This window comes from Anticarsia gemmatalis, chromosome 9 (genome assembly GCF_050436995.1).
Source record: "Anticarsia gemmatalis isolate Benzon Research Colony breed Stoneville strain chromosome 9, ilAntGemm2 primary, whole genome shotgun sequence".
NCBI lineage: Eukaryota > Metazoa > Arthropoda > Insecta > Lepidoptera > Erebidae > Anticarsia > Anticarsia gemmatalis.
This window is the reverse complement of record NC_134753.1, coordinates 12,732,031-12,756,243: the sequence shown is the minus strand read 5'-3', so window position 1 is coordinate 12,756,243 and position 24,213 is coordinate 12,732,031. Positions and strand designations below refer to the sequence as shown.

The window sequence follows — 24,213 nt, the reverse complement described above, 5'->3', positions numbered from 1 at the left end:
CCCCCGTACATCTAACACAAGACTAGTACCGCCGGCGGCGTCGTAACACTAAGCCTCGTTTAATAATGTGGACACTGGACTCTCATAAGTCACAGCCGCATCTGTCATCTGATCTGGACCACTGTACCAATCAGATAATTGCTTTGTTTTGCGGAGTGAAAAACTAGAGAAAATTTGAAGCTATGCTTCAAATTTTCTCTAGTTTTTCGGACGACTTCATACTATTGCTGATTATCGACAATGTTATTTTATAACTGACAGTTTCTGTGGCGCGATCGGTATTGGAATTTGATTCCCAAGTCGGGCAAAGGCTTTTTTTTAATAGTAGCCTAAAGTCTTGCACCCGATTGTAATAGTGAAACGCAGATATATCTTATATTACTCTGCCTACTTATTTCAGAACATTCATTCGTATTAGTATTAATCCTGTTACCAATAATAATTTGACTAGTAAGTAAAATAAAATAGCCCATTCTTATCTACTCTATTCCAAAGGAAGTTTAGGCAGGTAGCATATTTTTGAGAAATAACATGTTATTCTGACCCACGTAGAAGGACAAGACAATGAAATAGGTCAGTACTTTACGCTCATTCTTAATAATTTTCACCATTATTAATATTCTTTGGCCAGTAACTAAACTACAATAGCCTATTCCTTACTAAAGATAACATAACAAACACAAACATTACTGCAGCAAACAAATCTTTTTCCTCGCTTGTTTTCTGAAAGTAAATCCAATCACACACAGAAAGCCGCACAAAAGTTCTAATCCGATACAGTGTCAGTGCAGCTCCAATAAAAAGTAATTAAAGTCGACGGAAGCTCGATGCAGATTTGTCTCCACACATGGAGATATGAACTACTGTCGAAAGGAATGTTTTTGAGACTATTCGTTTATTTTGTTGCGAATATTTTGGGCTTTTGGGTTGTATTTTGTAAGATTAAGAGTTTGTATTTAACAGAAATTTTGTTTGAGTTTAGAATTGTCTGGATTGACAATTAGATATCATATTTTTGATACAATTGTTACCTCTATAAATGGGTATTTTAGAAGGAATATAGTTAAGTATAATTGCGTGATGTATGTATAAAATGCTTCTATTTTATAAAACTGTACGTAACATGCGATTTAATTTTTTTTTGTATTACTGCTATTTGGCACATTTCTAATTAACGTAGTTTTAATGTGGACTTGTATTCAGTTTTTCTTAAAAATGCTTTCGCAGAAGAACCGTATTATAATGTTTTATTGTTTTTCATGATCAGAGTGTGTGGTTTTAGTGTTGGTGAGCTAACAGGTGAAAATAAATTAACAAGAAGAAGTAGACGTGCGGCTTAGGGACGATATTCAAGACCGCAAAGCACAAAGCTAGAGAGACAGAGTCAATTCATATAAACATTTCCGTACAAAACGACCTATTTCACCGAAACTAGAACCCACATTTCACACGTTCTCCCCGAAATTCTAAGCAAATAAATCCGGTATCCAATAAAAGTACAAATATGCAATAACAGGAACAATACCGTATCTATCGTTGTATGCTCGTTGCCGGTCGGATTTGCTGCCCGCCACGGCACAAAGTTGGTCAAATCTGCCGGTGTTTCCAAAACTATTATTGGGGAGGATTGAATACAGCCAAATTTATTCCCTTGCCAACGCGATGCATATTTTTTTTGTTAGAAATTTTAGAACACGCATTTTGAGTTTGCATTTTTGTGGCTTGTAATATGAGAGTATTTTCATGGATTCAGGTACATCACTAAAAACGTGCCTACCGGATTATATATCAATTTTACCAATGTATAGTATGTACGAAATATTTACTCGTAATCGCATTTCGTGTGATTTTTGCCAAATTATTTTGATCTTTTAGGCTCACATGGTTGTTCATATTTGATATTTTCTAGATCGTATAATTTTGCTAATTTCTGTATTTTATTTTCAGGTGTAAAGCAAATCATCGAAAATGATGGAAGACGAATTAAGGTAAGTTTAATACATAATTAACTATAGTTCATAGAATACGTCAAAGTCAAAGTTAACATTATTTTTCTCGTAAAGCTGAAAACAGCGTTAAAACGGTCCAAGACATCGTAGTAGAAGTATCTTAGCTCCATCAATACACTGTCTAACACTATCCTTTTGAGAAAAACTATAAAATATACACTTTCAAAGGTGTCGTTCACAAGCTGTGAACAAAAAGAAAGTGAAAAAACTTGCAAGTTGCGGTTACTTTGTGAAATATTCAGCGGTAGTTGCCGGAGGTCCAAAAAGTCTGGCAACTCATTAGTCGAATGAGCGAAGGTTTGCGTTTTTCAAATTCTACGTTTTAGTTTCGCAGAAAATGTTTGATAGGTGCTTGGTGATAGGTAGTTAGGTAAGTGAGTAGAAACTTGTAATAGTAATAAATTTGGTCTTTTTGTTTAATAGAATACGGGAATTAACGCGAACACGCATTTTACCTTAAAATGCCTTACGTTTCGGCGCAGGTTGCACTTGCCGTGGTCGCAGGCTGTATCAGTTGACGCGAGAGTTTAAAAGTTATGTTTGGCCTTTTTATTTATACGAAAACCTTAAGTCCACGTATAAGATTTTCCTTGCCCAAATCTGTCAGAATTTCTGACGCAAACGTAATAAAAGTACTCTTTACATTTTAACCAGTGGCGCACATCTCCGGCCATTAACCCTACCGCTGCAGGTTTACTGCTGGGCCAACACTAAAATGCACCATTATGTCACATCAGCGATGCTTCACCACACGATGGTAAACTCGTTTTTTAGGGTTTGATAGTGTGATTTTTGGGGACGTACTTGTTGTTCTCGTATTATTTTAGAAGGAGAAAGTCGATTGCTACAACTTTGTTATGAGAAACATGTAGAATGTGAAAGTCGATTGCTGAAAAATATTTGGTTGTTTTTTTGTCAATGAAAAAGAAAACAGTATCACAAATGCGCTGCAATATTTATGCCGTAGGATGATAATAATATTGCAAGGACCAAATAGATAATGAGAAACAAAAATAATATTTTTTGCCTCAATTATAATTACCATTAATAAGTCATTGGATACTGGAAGCTCTCCTGAAACTACTAGTACTCGTAAACGTATGATCAATCGTGACCATTTCGAGTTTTCCAGTTAAAAGTTATGAAAAAAGTACCACGTTTTCTGCTTCCATTCGAGAACTGATAGTAAGTTTATACAACGACATCGTCATACGACGACTTTACGAGCGGCGACAGTGATAAGAATTGTTAATTTTATAGTCTAGGGGACGTGTGCATCACATTCAAAGTCTCCACGACGAATTTTAGTTTTAAATGCACAAGGTAAGGCTGCCAGTTTTATATGGAGGCCTTTATTTATGTATGGAACATGAAAATATACGGTGGGCTATGAAGTAGTAATATTTGTCTAGGTAAGAGAGGAAAAAAGATGGTTGCTTATGTTTTCTTTTAAAAACCCAGAGGATAAATTAGTTAGTAAAAATGTTTATGAAGTATGCTCTGAGACAGCTTGAATACAATATAAAGATTTAAGTTTTGAATCTGATATGTATAGAGGTTGAGTCAATGTGCCTGAGCTGATGATTTGCTTTGTTAACAATTAACATGCTTAAGTTGACGTCGAATTGACGACTGTACAAAATATTTTTGATAACAATCTATTTCTAAAATGTGTTCTAGTGCTTAAACCTTTTACAACAATAAAGTGTAGTTATTTGTGCGTTTGGAAAGTTTTACCTAAAGTAAACGGAAATTACAACCCGCAGTTCTATTGAAAGTATTTCAGTTTCACAACACTCCTTGGATACACATTGTAGTAGTGTTTCTGCAAGTTTTAATACCCATCACTCAGTAGCAATCAGCCTAACTAATCGAAACGTCTTTACAGCGATCAATGTACAACGTGCTATACAATAGTAGGGTACACGGCAAATCGCTCGGCACTACAGGTTGCGGTCTGTTGACGTACTCAACTTGAGTACGTACTCACAGATTAAGTGCTGCGCTTCGCTCTTAATCGATCGTGCGATGGGAATCTGTTCATTTGGTGATCTGTTTTTTGAATATTTAATTTGTGTTGAAGTTAAAGTCTAAGTGATAAGGGTTTGCTGTATTTGTTTAATAAGTAAATGTGTGGCGCTTGGAGAGTGATTTCGGAGGAATCTTCTAAGAATTGTTTATCAAATAAATCGAAATTGAGTCTAACTGAGACAGACCATTGTGGAAACTACAATCATTTATATTTAAAGTGGTTCGTTTGTATTATTGTAAGATAAAAGAACACCAAAATTTTAAACAATTTTGCACTATAATGTAGTCTTGAACTGTCTTGTGTCTCGAAAACTTTAAACAACAATATATGAGCCCAGTACCACTATTTCTTAATTAGACTATGATGATGAATGACCATATTGACTATAGCAATAAAGTTCATGTCAATAATTACAAGATTAATAATAAGCAAGTTAATCGTACAGCAATATAAGAAGACGTTTACATAAATGTGTGCAACTGCAGCTACGGCAACAACGTGAGAGTATCGGGAAACTTTCTGTCGCTTAACTCGGTAATAATCGATGTACAGATTGTACAGGGTTGAAAATTTTATCTATTTATTAGGAAAATTGATTAAATATTGCAATTCTAAACTGACTGTTTTCAGGCATCAAAAAAAATTTTAATGTAAAATTGTAAGAAGACCTATTAAAATGGTGTATTAATTATACAGATAAAATATGATGATTAGCTTTAATGTTGAAGTTAGTCATCATTGTTTGGAAGCAATTATGTATATGAAGTTTGAGATTAAAAATCTATTACAATATGAAGTAAGAACCTGATTTTATCTACAACATAAGGTTCGCTTGTTTTTTTATTTTTGTTTAGTCCAGCTTATAACTAAATTCGAGAAAAGTATGGTTTGTCCTGAAAATATGTACGTAATGTTTAAGAATAAAATATCTACATAATGAATCATATTGCCCAGGTAGCCCTAGCATATAACAAAACAATTGACACTAGTAACAAAACTACGGCATTGGCTGCAAAAATTTATGAGTTTTGTTCCTTAGATAGTTCGTGTATTATCGCCATGGATTTAGTGGCAGCGTTACTCGTTTTAATCGAAACTTTAAAATGATAGCTTTAATACCAGTTATTGTGGTTTGTTTTATAAAGTATTTCTGTTTGTTGGTTTGTGGTTTATTGGTTATTTGAGAAGTTTTTATTTGTGGCTGTGTTGTAGATACTTGATTTATACTCTAAATAATGATGGCTGGGTAATAAATGGGCTACAACTGGGAAAACAACCCGATTCAACCTTGCATGCCTCAGAGTTCATTAACACAATTCTTGAAAGAATGCAACCGAAAATGGTCAGTGTGGCCTAACCCGCCCCTTCTTCGGGACAAGGCTCAGCAGTCAGACACTAGTGGATTTGAAAATTATTTAACATACAAAATATTTCCGATTTACATCCAGGTATATGGCAATTTAACGAGACGAAATAATAAGAGTCATGTCATCGTAAAACCTCATTCTCAGTGAGAGATATTCAGTCTACCACGTTTAAAGTGTGAGTCTTCACGCAAAACGTATAAAAGTATTTCCCAAAAAGAATTCGTATAAACCACTTTTAAATGTAGCAGATTTTTCTCGACGCGTGTCCCACGACCTACATGTATTCAAAAAAGCAATGGAATTCAGACGCGCGGTCGGGGCGACGGACGGCGCGCGAATGACCACGGCGATGATTAAATTTTAACGTGCGCGCCGCCAGGTGGCGTTGTCTCGACAAAAGTTTAATTTCACCGTTTGGATTTTTTTTCTTTGTAGTTTTCAACACTTTTCGTGTTGTCCTTTACTTATTTTTAGTTTGAAAACTATACAAGTCGTCAAAATTATAAATAGCAGATTAGAGACATTGGCGTCCTAAATCTTATTCAAAGAATAAGTTAATTTGCATTGATAGAATTTGAATTACACCTTGATTAGTAAAACTAGGTGACCATTTTAACCACTGCCAAACCTGCAGTCAAGTCAGTCATATACCGTCAACTTAACTGCAAACTGCATGAAATCATTAGACAGCTAATTAGATCGTGTACACCAACAATAACTTTGACTAACCTTACAAAAGAAATTACCTATATATTTCGTAGTTTTTTCGTTCTTGCATGTTTACCATCGATATTTTACACACAAAGTCCTGGAAGTGCTGACGTAATGTGTTGTAATACTGGCAAGAGCCATTACGTAGCAATTAGAACGCGTTATTAAGATTTAATAGTGCATTCTTCGTATCGTAAATGATGAGGGCTTCTCACGTGTATCTTGGAGAATATTATGAAAAGTTGCGCTGTATTTTAATTATGAAAATGAGGGAGAAACGTGTGGAATATTTTACTTTTGATTCATTGTTATAGCTTCTTTGGAGTGTAAGAAAATGATATCGGAATAATTATTTTGAACTTCTAATTAGTGCTTAAAATGTATGTTCGCGAATAACTCGTATACGATTGTTGATCATGAGGTCTCCAGTTCTATATTCGGGTTGGGCGAACTGCTATAAGTAATTTCTTATTTATAATATAAGAATATTTCTCAATAGTGTCCCATAGTTTGGTAATGTGCCCGGCAAATAGCAATAAGCTCGCTCCCTATTATATGCGACTAACATTGTTAACGGTGAAACGTAGATGTATTTCATACACTTCTGTCTAAACCTTCGGGTAAAACAGGCTTAATTATATTATTTATGTAAGTATGATAGAATTGTTGTATCTGATAAATTGACTGCAAATGACAAGTCATAAAATCAGCAATAATGTAATTCCCCGACCTTTTAAATTCACTTGGACAAAATGATAATTACCAACGGACTTAAAATATTTTCACCGAAATCAGCCCTCATTTCCATTTGTTTCGTAGTCCGTGAAAAAAAAACCGTAGCATGTTTAAAACCTTGCATTTCAAAGGGGTGCATGCGAGTAAATTCAAATTACCATGACAAATATACATTCGGTTCTACATAAAAAGCAGATGCGACCGGAATTCGCTGGACGAAGCTTCGCATAAAGGGTGCAGGTAGAAATGTGTTTAAATGTTTATACAAGTCTGTTTTGGTAAGTATTTACTTTTTACTAGTATTTTCTGAAGCCTAATTTATGTCAGTTTTCGCGACGATTTGTTAACAACGCTGCATCGAAACTTTGAAAAGAAAATGTGATAAAAATATTTGAACCAACCGTGCTGAGAAAACGGCGGTATATATTGTATTTCTTGGTAAAACATGAAAGAAAATAAAACAATCTCTCTCTTTCCATTTCTTTGCCTATCTATCAAAATTAAATGAAAAACAACAAATCTTGTAATCAATCAAGTAATATATTGCAATATTACATTGTTTTTGGTAGGCATGAACGCAGGGAAAGTAAAAGATCTTCACAGCTGTTCAAATCGCTCGGTAGGTGGCCATCGAGAAGGAACGGTCGTTTATATTTGAAAATAATAGGCAATGCTAGGGTACTACAGCTATTAACAAAACGTTACGTGTTATTTCTCACGTATAAGGTGAGCAATGTGTCTATAAGTTAATAAGTTTTTCTTTAACGTCATTTGATTTATAAACTACACTACGGTAACTATATTTACGTAATTTACAATCACAAATAATTGATAAAAATAAATATCAATCACGCTTTTCATTGATTCATTTTGTTCAGCGACATTTTTGATAACTTAAAGAGGAATAGGATTTTTTCCATACACATATTACTTCAGGTACACACTATCAATTCCATCGATTTTATAATTTAACTTACTTCGGGTTTTAGTTCTAATAAATAAACCGTCTTACAAAGGATTACCCAAAAACTGCCTACGTCCCAAAATTAAATCGGTAACGGCGAATAATTTCCAGAAATCCAGTCCTAAGGTCAGATAAAACGTAGATTTAATTCCGGAACTCTAATAATTTAACGAAAGCCGCTTCTAAGAGATAAAGATGAATAGTGTTTACCAAACAAATATTTCAGCCGTAAATTCTCTGACAATCGTCTAAATAAAGATTATATGAAAATTCGTTTTGTGGAATAGGCGGCTTTCAGAGGCTGGTATTTTCTTTTACATATTTAAGGTATCTTTATTCAATGTTTCAGGCCATGATTTTTGTTGTAAGTAGTAATATAGTAGGCAATAGTGTTTAGGCCTTTGCTCAGCAGTGGGATACAGAAATAGACACATTCAAGAAAAAAATAATTTACTGTTATAGTGTTAATATACCTATATGGTTTCATTGAAGCTAAGCAAGCAGGCTTTAATTTATATGCATCCAAATGTGACAAAGATAAATCAGATCTTGAAAGATCCTTTCATTCATTTGCTAAAGAATATAAACATATTTGTACCAACAATGTTAAAAGAAATATCAAAGCTACAACATAACTTCTCTATATTTAAATACAAAGAAACCTAATTTAAAACAACATATTCTAAACGAAATACAAATCCAGTGATTTGCATACTCGCACGACAATTCAATTCGCATATTCATGCTAAGTCAGTCTCAACTGAAACAAATTTAAAAATATTGCAACTCCCTACATTTCTGGCGTATGGACGGATGCATCTACTTTCCTATATTAAAATCACTCGTTCGTCTAACCGCTGGGAACGGACGGCAGAGATTTTGTTTTTTGGTGCTTAGTACTATTCAATTGGTGGGTTTTTGGTAGTAGAATATTGAAAAGGACTCACAAATCACGTGCTGAAGAAAAATACGTAAAAAGGTTACGCTGTAGTATGTATTGTACAAGAATCTTTGAATACGAGTATGATACCATAATGGCCAGTGGTGTTGTATGTTACTTATGAGATAAAAAAAGGGGTGTCCGTTTGTACTACAGATATTTTGAAAATAGTTGATGAAGTAATTACACTTTTAGAAACGTTTTGATCATTAGATTTTCCGTCAAGTTCTGTTGAACTGTAAAGGAAAACATTAATTTTATGATTTTGTGACCCATTAGAAATAAAAACATTAAGAAAATTGACTAAACATCAGAGTAGCATAGAAGTTAGAAGCTATTAATCATCATGTTTCACTCCCACATAAAACCCAGCACGTTTTGAAGAGCAGATGCAAACTGTACCAAAATTCAGCGGAAAAAAAGCGCAACAAATCCTAGATAACAATAACAATTTTAACACAAAAATACAAGTGCAATTTGAGGGGCCATAAACCGAGGCCCGGAGTTCAGAACGTCTTAATAGTTACTTGGCAAGCTTTGTTATTCCCGACACTGGAATGCGAATCTCTGTGGAGTGTGCGGTCGTAATCTCCAACATACTGCCCTCTAATTGCGATCCTAATTGTCCCGCCTGTGTCCCCCCTCCCTTCTTTATTCCTTGTGCCTTGTTATGCGACATGTTGCCGGGATGTTCGGTGGACTTACCAAAAAGACCAATAGGAGCGTCCTATAAAGAATTAGCGATACATTTGAAAGCGATTTCTACAGAATGTTTGACAGTGTACATTAGAATCCATATCGCCGCAACAACCATAGCGCCGCGTGTGGTGGGTTCGAATCCCACCCGGGACAAATCTTTGTGTGATGAGCACGAGTATTTGTTCTGAGCCTGGATGTTAATGTATCTATATAAGTATGTATTTAGAAGTATATAAGTATGTTTATCAGTTATTTGGTTAACATAGTACAAGCTCTGCTTAGTTTGGAATCAAATGACCGTGTGTGAGTTGTCCCATAATATTTATTTATTTATTTATTTATCACTGTCGTCAATGTTCTGCTTAACTATAATTGTTTTTTTTAATGGGACGAAAACAGGTAGGTTCATATTACCAAGGTATATCAATTTTGACACAAAATAATCCATCCCGACGAACATTTTACACAGTTTTGAAAAACTGGCGTGATCTTCATAGGGCAATTCGGAAAGAAAAATTCAGAAACATTTGCTCAATATTGTCACATTCACATAGGCATTAGAACAGTACAAAAAGATTCCTCTAAACTCATGTTAACGCAACAACACATTTAGTAAAATTGTTACTTATTTGATTTTCATAAAATTTCTGGAACATTCTTAATCAAAGCAGCTTCAAGGTAGACAACAGCACTGAACATTTTGAAACCAACAACCCACGTCTACTGCATCCAGATTCTCTTGCAGTAGCTAATATACTCCAATTGCTAGCAACAAGGGCTATTATGTGTTCGTATAACGTTCTACGTGTACTAATAGGATGTAAGCGGAGACTTCAAGTTTTGATTGATTGAAGCCTGAGGCGTGACTGAAGTTACAACAAAGTTTCGTACGTGATTCCAATGTCCAAAGATTTGGTGATTTGTTTAATTGCTACCAGTAAATTGTGAGACTTAGTATAGGTTTTGCATAAATTTCGTTTGAAAAAAGACTGGTAGTATTTTCATGATGACAATCGATAATATAATAGCACTATAGCAGTTGCAGGTATATTGCTGTGGGTAGAAGTCAATCTAAGTATATCGTTGTATACTTTAGAATAGATGGTCTAAGTGTAAGAAAGATAAAAAAGATATTCATATTTACCTGCTGACTCAAAAAATCTTGTGCCTTAAAAAATTCCGTAATTTCCTCCTTTTATCTGCTTCTATGATACGACCACCACTACACAATAATTACTACTTTATGAAGGTTTTTTTCTCTATTATTTTAGAAACTTTATGAACCTAGTAGTCAATATTGAGTTTATTATTGACAGTCGTTCGAAAGTCATTGAAATACTACTAATTCTCAACAAACCAGTTGTCTATCCTATACATCCGTGTATCTTGTCCAGTGTACCATCTGTTGGCAGGCCTACGCCGCCAAGCACGATACATTCCACTAATGGTGAGATTACAAATCGCTACGTTCACTCAGCCAGCGCGGGCCTAGGGTTTAATACAGTAAGCACAGATTCAGATCGATTGATAGTACTTGTGGCTTATATACATAGTTATATTTCATAGTGTTTGTAGTTATGCAAATCAAATATAATAATTTTATTTCAGGTTACAAAATCCATATATGAAGAAATAAGTATACGCATTAATGATTAAAATTCAAAAATATATAAACTATCATTAACATGCTATAAAAAATACCAAAAGAATTAGGTATAACGTACATGACTTTGCAAAGAGTATGAACTAGGGTGTAGGCATTTTATGAAAAGGTACGAATTGAGTAGATACCTATTAATGTAAATTGCTAAGTGAGTGAGTCAAAACGCTAAAATGTTTTTCAAGAGGTAACGACAAAGTAAATGGTTGATAGAGGTGAATGGAGGAAAAACTTTAACTTATGATCTTATCCTCCGCTAAGTCACACATAGCATAAAGCAAGCATTATATAGAAAAAAAGGCATTAAATTTTCACACACATAAAAACAAACAGGAAATATTTTGACATGAACTGTAACTTCCACAAGACATTCGCGAGCAATATATTTTTTACTTATTTAACACAAAAATGTACAATAGAGAACAGATAGCGTTGCTCATCGCAGTCGTGCCATTGCAAGCTGATTGATGTCATCAAATTAAGTTAGTACAAGCAGTTACAGTGGGGAGGGAACTTGAGAAACGATATTAGCTTACTTGTTTGATTGCGTTTTATTGTATCGTTTACTTTATTTACAAGTTATGGCTGTTTTAGGGTTGAGAATTGAATTGGAGAAGGGTGCTGTGTTGTTTTATTGTGGTACTTTATTTTTAGTGTTAAATACAGCAGTTTTATTTAATTTCTCTCAAAGCATGTAGTACGACAACTTCGTAGAGAGTCTTGCACGATTAATCTAGATTTACATTAATATTTCTATGTATTTCCAAAATATAGTACCTGTGCAAACGTACCATCGTCAGCTACATAAGTTTACGGGTCACTTTTGTTCTAAATTATGAATTTGTATGCCGCCGACAGCCGCGAACCCTGAATACAGGGCTCTAATCTAAATTGATGCACTATAGTGTACAATTTTCCATCATCAGGAAATAATTTACACAACCAACAATTTGGATGTATTTAAAACACACAAACAAAAGAAAACTGTTTCTACGACATAACTAGGGACAGAATAAAAATCTGGTGATAGAAAATTGGTTCCAAAGTGAATTTAAAGCAACGATAACAAAAATACATTTTTCACGTTTCTATGAACTAAACACCAAAAAGCATACAAAATTGATAAACATTTCATCAAAAGGACGTATTTAATACCCATCTCTGCAAACTGTGAAACAACTTATGCACTCTCATATCTATTTAGGTTAGAAACCATCCCTAATGTGCTTCACAGCGGTGGCAAGGGAGCTAAAATACAAGGCTTACAATTTCCATCAAGCTCCATTCATATGTTAATAGTAGCCACAGCCAGGTGAATGATTGAACTATAAAGAGCATTGCATTGTCTATGTGAATGAAATGTGAAGGAATTTGTGATGATTTAGAGGCTATTTTGAAACTTATAGCTGACTGCAATGTACTTCTTCTTCTAGATAAACCACGTGGATCCAAATAAAAACTTGAGTAAAATAAAAAAGAGCTGCAGTGAGCTTTTTCCAAAAACGTAACCTGTTTTAACTCAGTATGCGTATTACGTATTTGTTGACGACTAGTGTACGTCAAATTGATGGTCACTATTCATTTATTGCTGCTTTAAAATAACGTGTTGATCACTATAATCTAAAAAAAAAACAATGTACAGCATAGCAGCTGATAGTTGTCTACTGAGATGCTGTCAACAGATGCACAATTACCCCCCAGGTCTTTAACTATCTCCATAATATTTTATGAAATTCGGTTCCATGGTTTAGCCGTCTCCTTCTTTGTAAAAGTGTTTCTTCTTATATAAAATAATTAACTAGCGATTCTTTGTGTGCCGTAACTTGCAGAATATTGTTATCATTTAGCTGTGACAGCATAGCAGACACCCTGTTATATTTATAATATTAGTATGGAGTTGTACCTTTCATATTATTTGCCATCAATTTTTATCCTTTTCCTCACACCTCTACCCCTCAATTTTGAACCACAAACATCCTTCGCTACAATAACGAAACGCCCAATAGCAAGGCAGGTGCAGCCCGCACGTAAATAAGCAATACGGACAATTTGTGGTGTGTGCGAGCCGAACTACTGTTACTATACAAATGTTTTATTTCAACTGATTTATGCAATTTGGAAGGTGTGCAGTGCAAGTGATGAAGTTATGCACCTACTATTATTAATGAGAAGAAATAAGAGTTTACAACATCCGGCATTGAAACTTCCTTATTTTTTAACCTATTACTGCCACTGTAGGGAAAACTTTGCGAGCCCTCAAAAAGTGTAGTAGTAATAAACAATAACATGCATACAATATTATGAAATTATGAAAAAAGCATAGTTGTATCATTTTAGTTGTACTGTGTATAAAATTGTAATAAAATAATATTTTATTTACAAAATTGCGTGAAAATGAAAAAAGCACATTCTCTAATTTACAAAAAAATACGCACCTATCCGTGTAGGATAACAAAAATTTCCACCTACCCTAGCAGTTTTAGCGAACATTTACCGCGGACCTTTTAAAATGAAATAACAAGAAAACATCCCAGTTATTTTCAGCGGTTGACAATAACGGTTTAGTGGGCCAAATACCGTTTTTTCCCCACCCTTTTACGAGCATCGGTATTATTGAATTTCGCAAAAGCCGATATTACCGATATTATGTAATCGCAAAAAGGCTGAATTGTGATTTTGAGGGTACTTGCTGCAAATCCTTTTGGGACTTTTATTTCTTTGTTTATTTTAGTGTTTCGGGCCTCTCCGTTACATGCTGTTAAGCCATGTTATGGCTTTCGCTTTGAAGATATTCGGCTGTAAAAACGTTCTGCTTGCCTCATTAAAATTGTATTGTTTGCTTCTGTTTATTTTATCGAATTATTGGAAGGCGTTTGAAGTAATATAGATACTGTTCGCAGGTGTTTCTAATAGTCTGTTGTTGCTTGGTTTTTTACGAGTAGAATGTTGCATCTATAGTACTGCAGTGGAATAAACTTTGACTGCAATATTGACTATTTTAAAACTGGAAATATTCTAGAACAAAAAAAATTTGGGTGGGCGTAATTTTGACTAAAACGGAACGTATATTTTTTTTGTAAAATTTTCACAAATAAATTATATTTACTTTATAAAAACTGGCCAAAATCCTGTACTATGCAGACAAAAAAAGGCCAGTTTCAGTTACCCCTCCTATTCAAAAAGTCCACCAAAATAAATAAAGGACTTAAAACCTGCACGGGAACATAAATAGGCTTCGTTTTTAGTCTGTCCTCGCGAGTTACGAACCAGTCGTGCTCAGTTGATTTTTATAACACGAGGATATGTTTACTGTATGTGTCTGTTCTATACAATATGGACTGTATTGTGTTTTGGGGATAGTTTCGGTCGAATTTGTGGGAGTTTTTGTAAGCCAACTGCTGCGGAAGAAACAATGAATGTTAAAGATGATTGGGCCGACGGCTATCTGTGCAAATTATGGCTTGTTTGACATATTTTGGGTTAGTAATGTGATAGGAACAGATTAAGTAAATCAGAATATATTGTGATTTAGAGACCGATTTTAGCAACTTGCCGTGTGGTACAAAAATTTATTTAGTTTTTTAATTAATTTCAATCGAAGCTCATTTATGACAATGGACTACTAGCTGATGCTAATCTTTGACCACGTGTCTCTAACTATGCAGTTTTTAAAGGAAATTTATTGATACAGCCAAGTATCAGGTCATGAAAGCGAATATGCGGACAGATAGAAAGACGTAGTCTTCTCTGTTTTAAAATGGTTTCTGTATAATTTCTCAACAGAACTACCTAACTTCTCTACTTCCTACAAAATTCGTTTTCCAACTATCACACACAGTTAACACAACAACTAAAAACATGAAGCAGGTACTCTAACATTCAACTCTTGTTCCTATCGTGGAGTAATCGTGTTCTTGAAATTGAGTCTGCGAGTTTCGGTGTGACGTGTTATCGGATTTGTTCGGGACGCGTTCGGAATCTGTCGGGGGTACCGCCTACTTGGAATTGCATCTGCGTTTCTACGAATGGAAAGGATAAAGAAAGTTAAGTAGGTGTTAGTTAAGGATAGTTGGATTTGGGATTTGTGTGATTGTGACTTTAATGCTTTAGATTACAGTGTTTTAGTGATAAAATTGCATTTTTGCATAAGCAGCTCTTAGATGGGACCATCGTGTACGAAATTACCTTCTTTTGTTCAGTTTGGCCAAAATTTTGACGACTATTAATCACAGGTCGTTCATAATGCTAATTTCTGTAGTGGTTTCTACAGCTATCTGTCATTAAATGATACGTTACACCAGAATCTTGTACTTGAAGAGTATTACTTTAGTACTACGTTATATTATTTGCTTAAAATAATAATGGTTACAAATGCAAAGGTAAATATCGCTTTTTTTCCAAGCTTACGCACACGTTTTCAAGAGCTATCTTACGATTCCCCAAAGAATATTCGGAATGAAAACTAAGAATTTTCAAATTCTTCAAATAAAAAATGAATTCCCATCTCAATTTGTAAATCTCAAACCCGAGTAACAAACTATTTAGCCTACAAGTAAAACTTCAACGATTTTCATTTCCATTGCTTACAACGTCGGGCATTACCATAATTATTCTATATTAAAACAGTAATGTAATATTAAAACTCCGAAGACGTCGTTCCCTGTTTAAAATAACAGATGGCAGCACATGTATTATTCATGGGTCGGTTTTAGTTCGCACTCCGATAAGTTTGAAAGGCGTTGGAAAGTTGATGGTGAAGTGATATTTACATTTTAATTGGATGCGTTTCAAAATGGTATTGAAAAATCCGTAATTATCGGGTAAATTGGATATTTAATATATTCTATTAATTTGTTAATTTTAATTATTGATGTCCGTCATGCAGTTGGTTCAAGTGCGTGAAGTTTCATCACTTTGCTACCACTACGCAATGCATTATACTCCTTTTGTATTCAGCAGACTGTAAATGTAGTTTTGTAGTAATAGCCTTAAGAAAGACTCTAAAAGGTTTTAAAGTTTCTAAAGTAGTCTTTTATCATTAGTACTGAAATATTAGGTACAATTATGTCTATTTATCAGTTTCTTTAAAGGTCATATTATAAAAGCGTTACGGATGTACACTAAAGGCGACGCGTAGGCAGAAATCAAATGAAAGTCAGCGTAGGTTAGTGCGTAGCGTTGGCGTAGCGAAGAAAAGGTAGCATGTTGTAACCTACCACATTCATCTCGGCTACAAAACCTTTTCACCACATTCATAGTTTACTTTATTTCATTAGTAATCATAATAAAGTTATTATGTGGAAAGAAATGCTCTATCTGTTTTTTTCCGTTTTGGGTGAAACTGTAGAACCGATTAAGAAGAAAAGTAAATTTTAGGAAATGGATAATAATTTAAGCAATCTTTATGTTTTATAAAAATTCCATTACAATTAATCGATGTAATGATTTTTAATTTATAACTGACATATTATTATAAACTACCTAAACTGCGAGTCGAGAATATCGCTCCCGCATTAGGCCTCCCTTTTAAGCCACGAACGAAGTTGTTCCTCTATTACAAATATTCCTCTGTCTGACGCCACCTGAATTATCTGCAATAGATGGCCACCGTCCAATGATGATGATGATGATTATTATAAAAGAAAACTCAGAAACGGGTAAAATCCTGACTGCATTAGACACTTAAACTTCAAAAACTGACTACCTAGATTATTATTATAGCTGGTTCATTTGTTGCTTTATAATTCTACCCCACCAAAGAAATACACTCGCAAAAAAGCTACCTTTCTAAAGCATCTTTATTTCTGTCGTAATTCAACTTGAGTAGATATGACAAGATTACAGTCTGTCTAGGCATTAAGCGTTACGTGAGCGAGTACAGTTTCAGAACGATAGACTGTTACGTGTGATGCATTTAAAGCAGTTCGTCTGCGCAACTTGTTTGTAGTTTAATGTACTAAGTTTGTAGGATGCCTTTTTGGGACTTTAATGTGGACTTGTTAATATGTTGGAGTAGAATTTGTGCAAGTGTTTTGTGTAAAAGTGTTAAAATAACAGTTTATTTATAAACTTAACCCATTACGGTCACAGGATCATTTCAAGTCAACCGGTGCCTCCGGTCGAAGATGCGCCATATATAGTTGATGAACTATCGATAAATCAATGATTATAATAATAAATAAATTTAACCCATTACTGTCCCACTGCTGGGCAAGGGTCTCCTCCCGTAATGAGGGAGGGGTTAGGCCTTAAGTCCACCACGCTGGCCAAGTGCGGGTTGGGGACTTTGCATGCCCTCAATAAATGTATGAAACAAATTTTAGGCATGCAAGGTTTCCTCACGATGTTTTCCTTCACCGTTGGAGCATGTGATAATTATTTCTAATACACACATAACTTCGAAAAGTCATTGGTGTGTTGCCTCGGATTCGAACCTGCGACCACTGGCGAGGGAGGTGTCAACTTATACCACTCGGCTATCACATGCTCTTGATTATTTATTTGAAATAATTTCTTCTAGCCGTCTATCACAGTGTTTTAGTTTGTAATTATATTTTCCTATAAAATAAAGTCTTCGGCAGATAAAATAGAATACACATTCCTATCACATTTCGTATAAAATTCTTTGTATTTCTTTTAAATGCTCGACTTAAAGAACAAACATAGCATAAACTTAATAAAAATGTTTTCTTATTAATACTAAAAGGTTAGGAATCCTAACCTTTTAGTATTGTTTATTGTCTTGTATCGGATCCTAACTTAGGATTCGGTACAAGAAAATAAACAAAATTTTTCACGAAGAATAAAATTATGCGTCTTTAATTTTTATATATTTTGTCTTATTAACTTTTTTTTGTCCACAGACTGGAGCTCACAGATCTCCTGGAGCTGGAGGCCCTCACCTCTTATGGGCTGGCACCAGCTCTCATCATGGTCGGAGAAGGATATTCACGTAAGTGTAGTTATATAAGCATTCTAAATTAATAATATAATTATGTGAAACCGACGTCGTTGTGACCAAACAAGTCATGTTGCCTATATGGCAAAATATTTATTTAGGTTTTCAGTTCTTCAAAATACTTATTTAAATCGCCCTTCAGCTAACTTTTGCAAAGGTACAATGTTGTGTAGCTGGGAAAATTCTTTTTTAAAATCGGACTATATAAAAATACATAACATCAATTATCTTGTGTACCTTATGAGGCATTAAAATTTAAATATTCAATGTATGTTAAAAGTTTTAACGAATAAGACTAACATTCGTTCGACTGTTATTTGTAAACATAAAGTCATCGACATTAACACGACACAATCATTCTAAATCGTCCTTACAGATCACTATATAGCCGTAACACAGATTTGCGTGCCGGCGGCGTTAGGCCCGGTTCACACTATCGATTGGACGCTTGACACTTGCGTAGCCTCGCTAAATATGCACACCGGCTTGTGTGGAATTGTCTATATGTGAATGTTTCATGCCCAATCATATTGGTACTCGGTTTTGTTTCATATTTGAGGGAATTTCAGCGTTTTCATATGACAGTGTTGTTTTGTACGATAATCTGTTTTGTGGGAGTTTATAAAAGTTTTGTGTTGAAATGTTATTTGGTCGAAATTTTATGACGAATGCTTTGCATTCATGCTGTTTAATTAACTACATATTTGATCGTTATTTTTAACATCGGAAGCTACAAATTCATAGTTATAATCTGATTGGATTTTCCATTTAAGTGTTTTTAAATTATATGAATTTTTTAATGCTATATTTCAAATAGGTAATTCTTTTTTTCGTCAATTAAGGTTAAGTTATATAATACAAGGCCCAATATGACCAGTAACCACCCACCCCTTTCAAAGCTTCAACAAATTTAACAAACATTTTAAAAATTCCCTTGCGTCATCTTTTAAAAAGTAAACAACATATAATATTATAACATTCGTCCAGTAGGAGCGTTCGCAGCTGCTCGCTCGAAGACGCCGTGCTCTTTCCGACGCGCTAAAAAGAGCATAAACCGGTATAGCCGATTGTGAGTACGCTGCTTAAGGTAACAGCGGTAGCGGGAGGCGTTTTGTGAAACTGAAAATGAATGAAAAATTTGATACTAAATGTAAAGACGAAAATATCACTCATAGGAGAACACAGGAATATGCACGCGGAGGCGCCCGTAATTATTTACCGTCGCGAAATACGAGTACATAAATGCTATCATAGCCTGACTCCACCTTTTGCGGTATGGGATAATCATTGAAACTTAAGATTAAGTATAGCCTAAGAAAAAAATATTAAGTCAACAGTCACCATTTTCTGCTATATTTTTTTTTCCTGTCCTATTAAAAAACTTCGTCTTCAGTCACATATTCGTTACTGCTCCTATTTTGATTAAAAGGTACCTAACACAGTGTTACTGATCAGAGCTAATACGACATTAAATTTATTAGTAAGATAGTTGCTATTCACACCTAAGGTAGATAAGAAAGATGACTTTACTATTATCTATTATATCATAGTAAACAAACGCTTCGTTCGTCTCCCTTCAGCTGTTGCATTACACCACCGGCACCCGAGGACAGTGCTAAGTGCTCTCCAGACAACCAGTGTATCGCAGATAGTTCGCCAGATTTACGAGCCATACACCTACCACTTAATTCTCACGTAGCGTCATCACCTTAACTACTCACATTGATTCTGTTACGTCTTTGTACTTTATGATGTGAGATAAAATAAATTGCGTTTGTGGCTTTACGGCTTTCTTTCGAACTAATTAATTTTTTAGCTACTTGTCACACCCATAAACTAGGTTTATTCAACGGTCGAGTACACGATTAGAGGGTTAAACAACCTTAGCGCGGAGATTTCATAGATGGGTGGCCTCCTTTTAGACTTTTCTCGGAGTTCTTATACCGATAAAAAGATGCTTTAGTTTTTGCTGATACTTAAATGTAAGGAAAATATATCCAGATGAAAAAACCTTATTAACCTAGAATTGTAGTTAACTAAGTACATCAAGTAGCTACGAACATAGCACAACAAGTATGTAGATACAAGTAGATTCTAATAGAAGCGACGGTAATACCATTTTGCTAGCTCTTAGAAGCCGCCTTGATTTCACCGATAAAAGGGTAAAGCCCACGAGGCAAGCCTAAAAGTACCACAGTTATCAATGCAAAATTTACAATTCACCATACCGAAATTCCAAGATAACCTAATTTTGCTACTATAACATGGATTTCAACCCCTATTCACCTTATCACCATAATGTGTTCTCAAGTCATAATTGTGGCCATCGCGGGGTAATTTACCCGTGCATTGATGGAGTATGAGGTGTCTTGATCAGTGATAAGTTGGTAACAGTCAGCTTGCATGCAGCATTGCATGTAGAGTTGCATGCTACTTATAATAGGTTTACGGTAAGGTCTATGGCATCGGCGAATAGGGCAGCTTGTTGTACCTAGCTTGTTCGTGTGGGGAGAAAATGTTAAGAATGCTGGGTTTTTTATAGTGTGTGGACGTGACGGACTGATTTAATTTTATGTGTAGTAGGTTGTTTTATGCTTTCTTTATGGATAAGTGTAATTTATGTTTTATGAATACATTACCATGTGAAAATAAATAATAGACCTAAGGAGGAAATTAAATATAGATGATATCTCAATTCACTGAAATTTAAAATTGCCTTTTTCGCAATCTTGAAAGGCACAATAATGTGAAAAGACTTATAAAATGGTAATAAAAATGCACAAACAATAAAATTCTTTAATTACAAAAATACTCAAAAGTAACAAGAACCAAAAAAATTGTTTTAGCCTCTATTATTTTGTATATTTTCATCATCTTTTCAAAAGGTAGCGTTTCTCCCATCGTTTCTTTCATCACTTCATACTACAAGACTCCTCAAACGGCTGCCTTCGTCGTGATATGTTTAACTCACAACTCAATTATAGAACAGTGTGTCACATCACGAATATTATTTACATTTACTATTAGCCAATCTTTGAAACACATTAAAACAATCCGCGGCAACATTTGTCCGTTTACACACATTCAACAAATCTATCCCGGATTTGAATACCACGTCACCACACTCATTGGCTTCAGATACTTGGTACATTATCACCAAATTCCATACAAAAAAGAATAAAAACACTAGCACGATAGAATATAGCTCCGTATGTTCCATTCCAGTGATGGTTCTTCGATGTTTGATAGACTTATAATCAAAGATTGGATAACATCTAGTATGCAAATTTAACATGTGAAATTACCGCGAATAATGGCTTAGTTGAGTGTCGATTGCAGTTGTTTTTTCAAGATATCGTCGTATAGTAAATCGTAAGTCAATTGGAGATATCGTCGTAGAGTACTAGAATTGTGAGTCATGTAGGTTTTCTTTTGTTTTGTAGAACTATGATTAAGTTTGTTATTGATACGGATCATTGAATTGTTAGTGGTATAGGTAATTTGTGGTTTGGATTGACCTTGATTGGTACCCGAGGTTTTAGACTTTTTGGAAAAGTAAAAGGTTTTAAAGATTGCTTATGTGAAAACGTATAATATTTCGCTAGTAAAAAACTATTTAAAAATATTTCTGCCTGACTGTTAGAGTTTGAAAAATAAACTAACTAAACTTTAGGAATATAACCATCACTTTTCTACAATTAAAACGAGTATTCGTATACCTAAAAATAAACTCACAAATTCTCATTCAAAGTAAAACAAAAAGCTTATAAAAGCGATATAATCTTTTACCACCGGCATTACAACATTATTAACCTCCCCGACCCTAATTAAAGTATCCGTCATAAAACTGTATCGCAATACGTGATAATTTTTATGTTACAGATAAAAAATAAATTTAATTTAAAAGGTTTCGTCGTGTCCCATCCCTTGGCGGAAGTGTAGGAAATTGTAAGTGAGGTTAGGAACGTTCCGGTGCCCGCACTTTTTGAGCCTCTTTAAGGGGGAGAAAGTGCTTTTATGATGAGGTCGCGGCCTGTGATAATGATAGAAGTGAGGATTTAAGGCTGCGTTTTCACCAGAGATTTCGACATAGCCTAGCTGCATGTTGAGGACATTCTATCCTCTTCGAACCTTGGCTGCTTGTGACGAAAAGCAACTTAATTTTGAACCCTTACTTAGTGTGTGGCGCCTTAGTAGAATGATTTTTATGAAACGTCTGTTTGCGTCACACGGTGAAAGACCAGCCCAGTATTATCAGAAACAAGGTAGCGAGATATGGTGGTAACTGTGTGCTAAAATATCATTCTTCATTTTTATGACAAGTAAAGGACTTTTATATGCTTATAAAGACGCAATATAAACAGTTTGTGTGCATCACAAAGTCTAACGATGTACACAGATGTTTTGCAAAGTAAAAACCTTCTAACAAAAGCCATGACAATATCCTAAAGAAGCATCTTGTCTCTTTTACAACATGTAAAACTGCATAACAGCTGAAGTACACATATATGAACGGGCCATTCCGCTCCCACTTCAGGCCGCGGAGGAGACGCTGTAAAAAGTAAATAAACGACGCGGAATTTATACGTCCGTCGTAAAAGTGGGCTGGTCTGCGTGCGTTAGCAACGTGTAGTTGAAACTGGTGATACATGTGAATCCTGAAAGTGGATGTGAACTCTGATGTATGCGCGAAAGATTGTTTTTTGTTTGTACTGACTGATAGCCAGATGATGAGACAAAGAGTCAGTTGTCTCGTTAGAATAGTAGACATTACACTCATTGTAAGACACTAATAATCCAGAACACGTGTTTGTAATCGAAAAATCAACTAAAAGGATGTTTCCAGTTGTTAGGTACATAGATTTTGGAACTATACTGACCGTCACAAAGTGCAAGAGGTGCATGTTTTCAAAAAATGAAAACGTGTTACTCTACGGCATTCAAATGACACTCTAGGAATATTAGTAACTTAGATTCATATAGGTAAAGGGTTACAAATATGACTACCGGTCAAATAAGAATCTTTTATGATCGGCAGTAATTTTTCAAACGAAACATATAACCGGATTTTGATAGATATTCAAAGTGGGGTGGCTGATACTGTCATACGCACTTAGCAAATCTATGATGGGTATATAATTTATATGCCGGAGAGGGGCGTTTTATGGGCCCCACTCGGGAAACGTTCTTTTTATGATTATTTTGATGTCTGCCTGTGGTCATTGTTTTTAATGGGTCGAGGGTTTCCATTTTTATTCTGAATGCTGAGTTAGTAAAATTGGGATATAATAGGTTTTAGGTTAACATGTAATATTGTGTTTTCTGAAGATTATGTGGTATACAACTTATGATTTAAGATACATACATTTTAATAGAGAAAAATAAAAGCTTGGATCGACAAGAGATTATTAATTATTAATAGTGTCTTTAAAAACACCTTCTGCTTCTTTACGATTTATTTATTCAAAAATATATTTTTTGATCCAGAAACGAGGTCACTTACTTTGATATTAATATAATATTAATAAACACCAACTTCAATATTAATACTACTTTCAACCCGAAGACATAATCCCATAATCCATTAGCCTAAATCCTTAACCGAAACTCAATTTCGCAAAGCACCTTCCCAAATAAAAGGCGGAATTTTTAACCAAAAATATAGGATTTTTCGCCTGCCCACCGAGTGCGACGTTTTATTGTTTTTCAGTTAAAAGTTAAGAGATTAGTAGGAAGGGTATAACTGGCCGCGTAAAATTCAAGCCTGGCTTTAGCGTTCCGTATGCCAGATTTGATGATATGGAAATATATTTACATACTCGTATTAGAATAAAAGGGTTGATGTGACGCATTTTAATTTTGTTGATGGTTTTTGTGCTTGAAATGTATTTTGTTTAGCTGGATTAAGGTATAAGTTAGGTTAGAAAAGCTGATGTGATTATGTCAGCTCGTTTTGGGTCCAAGTTACTTTAGTTATAATAGAGGTTGATAATGAATCTAGCCGTAGAGAGGTCATATTCACTAATCGCATTAGTAGAAATTTTGCATAGGTAAATGAGCCAGACCTTTAAAATTTTCCACAAAACCGAAATACAAGTATTCAACCTACCAAGCTACCGTTATACTTACACATAAAAC

General features: G+C 34.7%; 1 protein-coding gene across 1 annotated transcript in view; it reads left to right on the top strand.

Annotated features, from left to right (window-relative positions):
- The window catches only part of bru3 (CUGBP Elav-like family member bruno 3), a 797,460-nt gene that overhangs the window by 86,755 nt on the left and 686,492 nt on the right, over window positions 1-24,213 (top strand). Inside the window, exons 2-3 of the transcript XR_012959608.1 lie at window positions 1,948-1,988; window positions 17,981-18,069. The gene's annotated coding sequence lies outside the window, so the exon portion shown is untranslated. The remainder of the gene's footprint in view (window positions 1-1,947; window positions 1,989-17,980; window positions 18,070-24,213) is intronic.